The sequence below is a fragment of the Pecten maximus genome, chromosome 6 (genome assembly GCF_902652985.1).
Source record: "Pecten maximus chromosome 6, xPecMax1.1, whole genome shotgun sequence".
Taxonomy (NCBI): domain Eukaryota; kingdom Metazoa; phylum Mollusca; class Bivalvia; order Pectinida; family Pectinidae; genus Pecten; species Pecten maximus.
Window position 1 is genome coordinate 18,287,610 of NC_047020.1, and position 7,615 is coordinate 18,295,224.

The window sequence follows — 7,615 nt, forward strand, 5'->3', positions numbered from 1 at the left end:
CGATAGTGACTAACCAAATCCTGCAATACCCCAATACCCCGTTCTTCTGAGATCACCTTTTACATTTCTTCACGTTAATAGTTTCTATGTCCGTGATTTTAAATGTTATATCAAAGCGCCGCTTCTATCCTACTGTAAATATGGAAATGTTCGCGGCTTGGAAGTTTTCACTTATTTCACGATCATATTAAATCTACCCGAAAATAGCCATATTCGAACATAAAACACGTGAAAATATTGACAAGCGAATAATTCCACCAAATAAACTAAATACAACAAAACCCAAGACGCAAGTTCCTGGTGGTAAACCATTCAAACGTTTTGTCGTCCGAGATAACTCGTACTCAAATTTAAATATACATTACCAATGACATTGCAATGCGAAAATATATTTGAAGTACGACTGACAGCACGAAAATAACCACACTGCGAACAGTTTAGAAGCTGACTAAGCGGAAATTTCAACGCGCGAAAATGTCCTTTTTTACAGTTTTAACAAAATCGCGTCTGACGGAAACTTTATACCGTACCGTACCGTTCTCACAATAAAGATATGTGTGAAGGTGCGGGTTGTGAAGTTGTTGTCTTTAGGAAAATCATTAAAAAAACAAGAAATATGCTAGAAGCATAAGACTTTCTCAGCACAATTGGTTGCTTGACGTTTCAAGAGCAGACGGCAATATCTTTACTGATGATCAAGAGATTGACATGTGTGCGAAGTGTTTAAAAAATTATCAGAAACGAAAGTCGCAACCTGAAGATCAAAACGTTGGTGTTGATGATGATACGTGGATGAACATCCCATTATTATCCATAAACGATCTATGTTATGACCAGTCTTCCAACGCCAAATGAACACTATGTATAAATAGTTTCAATCAAAACTCGACTATTTTGCCAAAGTGTGCAAAACATCAACTCAGCTAGTATCACAGACTGTGGTGCCCTTGGTCCTTACGTATGTGTTTCGTCATATCATAGTTAAAGATCTTAATCCTGACGTTTACATTCGAACTGAGGAAAGTACAATGATTACTTCCCGGATACCTTCAAGATCAAAGGAGATATGTTGGAGATATCACATATGCTGTTAATGAAGGAGACTTCCATCCAGATTGTAAAGCCTGGTCAGATTGGACAAGAACACAGTTTCTAGAAATTCTTTCACATTGTTCGTCCTCTACTGACACTGGTATTTACACTCCAAACCACGATAACGCACTGATATTGTTCTGGATAAAAGGGAAGACGAATATCTCCTGGGAACAGTGTTCAACTCTTTTTAAGATGTCAGTTTCCAATATACCAAGCACACGTCATTCCATAGTAAACGCATTAACTATTGTTCCATTGTTCCTTGGACAGGAACATCTTACAAAGGAAAACATTCTAGAGCATAACATAGTGTTCTGCGAAGCATGTTTTGGCAAGCGGGCGACTGTCATACTTGACGGTAGACATATTTCAATTCCCGATTTCTGATCACAAGCTCCAGAGAATCTTCTACTGCAGACATTCTGTAGCACATTAGTATAGCCCTGCGTAATGGTTACATTCTGGACACAGTAAGACCTTGAAGCGGTAATGATGCGAAGATTACAAGTCACCATGGTAGTCTCTCTTGACTAGAGAAAGATGACAATCTCTAAAACCTTGCCAGACTCAACATGACGACCTACAAGCTGATGTATCCATTACTAATCCATTTGGGTATTGCAGTCATATCACACTCGATTCAAGCAATGGATATTTTTCACATCACAAGTTGTCTCCATTGCTTCATTAATGGCATCAAGGCAAATCGTTAGAATGGAATCCGATGACTCATATAAGTCGAACACCAGAGCGGGAGGCAAAGGATAGGATGCACGTTGACAAAATTAACGTGCATTAGTGTTCACAAATACTTAGCTTAATGTGTGAAAGACGTGCCAGATCTTACCAGGGCCAAGTCACTATTAACCAAACTAGATGCGACTGCGGTGTCCAAAGTTAGAAATGGAACACCTTCCGACAATATCCTGTGGCACATACCAACTATCAGTTGCAGCTGGCTACATCAGTGGACAGAGAACCATGGGATATGTGTTCCCGTAGCCAGTATCCTGTAATATTTAGGGCACTACGTGCATTTGGTAACCAGTAAGCATTTACATCCAAAAGTCAAAACAAATATCATATGATGTAAATTTCGCTACCAACCGTCATCTTCCAGGTATCAGGTATGGTCGTCTAGGACATATAGAACAACGATGTAGACCAACACTGAAATGGCCAATCAGATTCTAGGACGAGGAAGCCATATTGGATTTCGGATTAGGTGGTTTCATGTGTAAACCAACTAAAATCTATCATGTAGCGTTCTTGTCAGAAAATTGATTCAGCAGTTGTAAGAACATTTAATATTTATGTTTATCAGGGAATATGACGGCCGTTTTGCAAGTGGAAATTCCACTTCAGTTAGGTATAAGTGTAGTTGTCAGTCCCTGTGTACTAATGAAACCAACTATAAACATTTTATTTCAGTTCTGTTTACAATATTTCAATGCAAAATAGACGTTCCCAAATACTTGGACTGCAATAGGAAGTTGTATTTTTAAACTTAAGAAAATGTTTTGTCTCCAGTTCCTCATTTATTCGAACTTGTAACTTCTTGTTTTGCATGTATAATATCTAACATGTTATTATCGGCATGTTCTTATTTAGTTTCCTCAAAAAAAATGAAAAAATTATGTTGTAGCATTTTCTCCGTAAACTTATATGTTTTCATTTTGAGCACAAAAAGGGCGCTAAATGTTTGCGTACTTTTGTATGTACATGTTTAGCCTTAAATGTAGGACTAGACGCTACCAATAGCACACACAAGCTATTGTATATGCTTCTTGGGCTATTTTGAAACCACACTTTTAAGAAACTTTATCGCATATTTCATAAATCTTTCTTTTTGACAGGATTTAAGTCGAAATGTGGAGGGCTTAATCAAAACGAGAGAGCCATTTTGTTGTACCATTCAGAGTAGGAGCTGATTTTTGTCTTAAGAAACTAACCAGATGCAGACGCCTGTGAAATATCACGTTTGCATCGACACAGATGTGATAATAAAGTCGTCCGTGTACTGAATCTTCGTGAAACCAACAAGAATATTCATCCGCTAGTTAATGCCAACAAGGTTCCAATAGGTGTAATAAATACATTAAACAGTGACGTAGTTACTTTGAAGGTGGTCCTTGCCGAAGCAAATTACAGCTTTCTGATTGGATTGAATAAAGAGCAAATTAAAGATTGTATATATATACCAATTAACGCCTACATGGTTCCAATAGGTGTAACAAATATGGTCAGCAATGACGCAGTTAAGTTATAAAGGAGGTCACTGCCGAGGAAAATTACAGCTTTCTGACTGAATTGAATTACGATCAAATTAAAGATCGTCTATATGCCGAACTAAATTCCGCGTTATACTTGGTTCAACAAAAATGTGTATTGACATAAGAATATAATTACGGAAATCCCTTACATGTACATACGAACAAATAATTTATTTTAAAAAAAGTTGTTGTTTTATCAATATCGACCAATGGTATACTAGTAACAAATAACAGAATTCATTTTTGTATAAACATTATGTTTACCAGTCAACCAATTACAGAACCTATACCTCAGGGTATGTGCACATTTGTTGAACCACATGGCCCTGTGGCCCCTTGTGAGGAAGGTTATCGATTCTGTCCCGTTGCCAGGACATGTCAGTCTTTAACAGTGTCATAATACATGGTTCTTTATGCTTCGAGTTTATTTCTTCACTCTCGTTAGTTATTTCTCCAAAGTTACAAAAAGCACGCGCTTAAGCTCGTGTTTTTGTAACTTTTGAAAAATTACGGACTCGAGTGAAAGAAATACCATATACAACAAGAGGCCCAGAGGGCCTGTATCGATCACTTGGTTTCATGATATATGAAAGAAAAGAATGATGCTTAAGTATATTTGTCGCTGGTATTGCTATGTCAATATATATCATAAGCATTTTATATGGGTACCTGTACATTGGTTTTATTTTAATACTAAAAATGCCAAAAAGTGCATTAATCCATGAAATTAAATTGACTTTTGGCGCGACCCCATAGGGATGCTACCACACAAATTTGTGAGTGATATCCATTGCTTAGTTTCAGAGAAGAACTTGTTTAGACCAATTGGCCCCTTTTGACCCTGCCCTCTGCCCCCTTGGGGGTCAGCTCCTTCCTTTATGCAATATTGAATCCCTACCCCAATAGGATGCTACCAGTCAAACCATTGCTAAGTTTCAGAGAATAAGTTGTTTAAATCAATTTAGCCAACTTGACTCCTTTTTTGTACAATTTCAAATTCCTACCCCAAGGTGATGCTACCAGTAAAATATGAGAGATATCCATTGCTTGGTTCAGGAGAAGAAGTCAATTATATGAATATAGCCCGATTGACCACATTTGGCCCCGCCCCTCAGGCCCCTGGGGGGTCAGCCCCATCATTTGTAAAATTTTGAAAGATAAAAATCCAATTTATACAAACATTGCATGGTCAAGAACTTCTGTTAAAACACTTGGGGTACATCATGGTTACATTATCGATGACAAAGCAATTTGGGAGGAGAAAATTAAAAAAATCAAAGCATGTGTGCAGGTATGGAAAAGCAGAAACTTAACACTATACGGTAAGAGTCTGGTAATAAAATCCTTAATCATATCGCTTATAGATTACGAAATAGAAGCTCGCGGTATTCCAGAGAGATATGCTAAAGAAATAGATGCATTAATATGGGGCTTTGTATGGAATGAAAAGAGAGATTTAGTCAATCGTAAGGTCATATCTAACCAATATAAAGATGGTGGAATGGAAATTATTAATATTACCGATTACATTTATAGTAGACATATAAAACATTATATAAAATAATAAAATGTGAAAATAGCACATGGAATGCCATTGGTAAATATTGGATTGGGTACAAGGATACAACATACGGAATACAGAATTTTTTATGCAAACTCTCTGACGTTCGAGTTATGGACTTATCAAAAATTCCAAGTTTTAACAGAACACTTATAGAAGTGTGGGCAAAATTTCAAAAATCTAGCATCTCTGATTTTAGTAGAAATAAAATTTTAGAACAGCCTATATTTGGAAATCATTTCATTCAGTATAAAAGGAAGGCTATATTTTTCAATTCCTTTCTAAAGAGTAACATTTTTGCAATCAAAGATTTATGGGACGAGCGTAGAAATAATTTTAAAGGCGATCTCGAAATTTTTAATATGTTAACAGATAAAAGAAACTGTATATCAGAATTGGCAAAATTCAAAATTGCTTTCCCTATAGAATGGTTAAATATATTGAAAAGAAATGATACTAGAGTGATAGAATGTGTATATCCTATAATAGACACTAATCTAGATATAATTGGAAAAGATGGGAAGCCGATAGCATGTAAAAACCTTAAACCAAAAATGATTACAAGTAAAATAAAAGCCGACGAAATTCCAAGATGTAAAGATAAATGGGAATTTGAATTTGAAAAACAATTTAATTGGGAGTTATTATGGCAAAATATCACAAATACTATTATTACGATGCAAATGAAAGAGTTTCAATGGAAATGTGTCCACAATGTACTTTACACTGAATCAAAAATTAGCATGTTTAGTCCTTCAAATGGCAAATGCCATTTCTGTAAAACACATATCGAAGATATTGTACACCTTTTTTATGAATGTAACACTGTAAAAAATATTCTGAACATGTGTTCATCACAAATATTAAAACATATCCCAGAATTTAGAGAAGAAATGTTAACGGTAGAAATTGTAATTTTGGGATACGAAGAGAATAATAATCTGTCTATACTCCTTAATACTGCTTTAATTGCATACAAATGGACTATTTGGAAATGTCGAAACGATATAAAATACAATAGAAATATATTGACTGACGCTTCCATCTTTGAAAAGGTAAAAGCATTATTAGTAAGTAATTTAGAAATGTACATTAAATCGAAGAAAAAGAAAATAGTGACGATAAACTATGTTCAGAATGTTTTAAATGCTTTATTATAGAAACAACAATTGAACTATAGAATGAATGAATGAATGAATGAATGAATGAATGAATGAATGAATGAATGCAAGTAATACAAAAAATAAATGTATAAATTATCATTAAAAAATTAAATCAATTAAAAAAAAAAATAATATAAAGAAAAAAGTGCTATGATGATAACCCTGGAGGCTCTTGGTGCCACGCACCTATAATAAAAAACATTATGATAAATTACAAAATGCATGTGAACAATATATGTGAATGCAATTGAGTATGTAGCATGTGCTTTTGTGTATTTGTTTGTATGTGTATTGTACGTGTGGTTATTTTTGGAAGCGGGTTAAATATGTAAAGTGCATATTGTGTGAATATGTTTTATATGCGTGCGCGTCCTCTGTGTGTGGCTGAGATTGTTGGTTCGGGTTAGTATGTAAAATGCATATTGTGTGAATATATTTTGTATGCGTGCACGCTCTCTGTGTGTTACTGAGATTGTTGATTGAGCAGGTGTGGACTGTATAGGTGAATGTGTTGTGCGAGTGCATGATACCGTGTGTGTGTGCGTAATCCTATGTGGGCGTATGTGAGTGCGTGTATAATTTGGCATAAGGTGCAGGATGATGCGCATAGTATATATTGGAGTATGGAGTGTGCAATAGTTAGAAATGAGAATGTAAGGAAAAAATCCAGCAAAATTGAAATGATGAGCCCAACAGTCTGAGCACAAAAAAAAAAAAAAAAAAAAAAAATTTTGAATCCCAACCACATAGTGATGCTACCAGGCAAATATGAGCGACAGCCATTGCATGGTTTCAGAGAAGAAGTCGTTTATATCAATAGCGCCAAATTGACCACTTTTGGCCCCGCCCCCAGAGGGTCAGCCCCATCATTTGTACAATTTTGAATCCCCACCCTATAGTGATGCTACCAGGCAAATATGAGCGATAGCCATTGTTCGGTTTCAGAGAAGAAGTCGTTTATATCAATATAGCCGGATTGACCACATTCGGCCCCACCCCTCAGGCCCCTGGGGGGTCAGCCCCATCATTTGTACAATTTTGAATCCACACCACATAATGATGCTACCAGGCAAATATGAGCGATAGCGATTGCTTGGTTTCAGAGAAGTCGTTTATATGAATATAGCCGGATTGACCACATTCGGCCCCACTCCTCAGGCCCCTGGGGGGTCAGCCCCATCATTTGTACAATTTTGAATCCCCACCACATAATGATGCTATCAGGCAAATATGAGCGATAGCCATTGCTTGGTTTCAGAGAAGTCGTTTATATGAATATAGTCGGATTGACCACATTCGGCCCCACTCCTCAGGCCCCTGGGGGGTCAGCCCCATCATTTGTACAATTTTGAATCCCCACCCCATAGTGATGCTACCAGGCAAATATGAGCGATAGCCTTTGCTTGGTTTCAGAGAAGAAGTCGTTTATATCAATATCGCCAAATTGACCACTTTTGGCCCCGCCCCAGAGGCCCCCAGGGGGTCAGCCCCATCATTTGTACAATTTTGAGTCCCCTACCCAT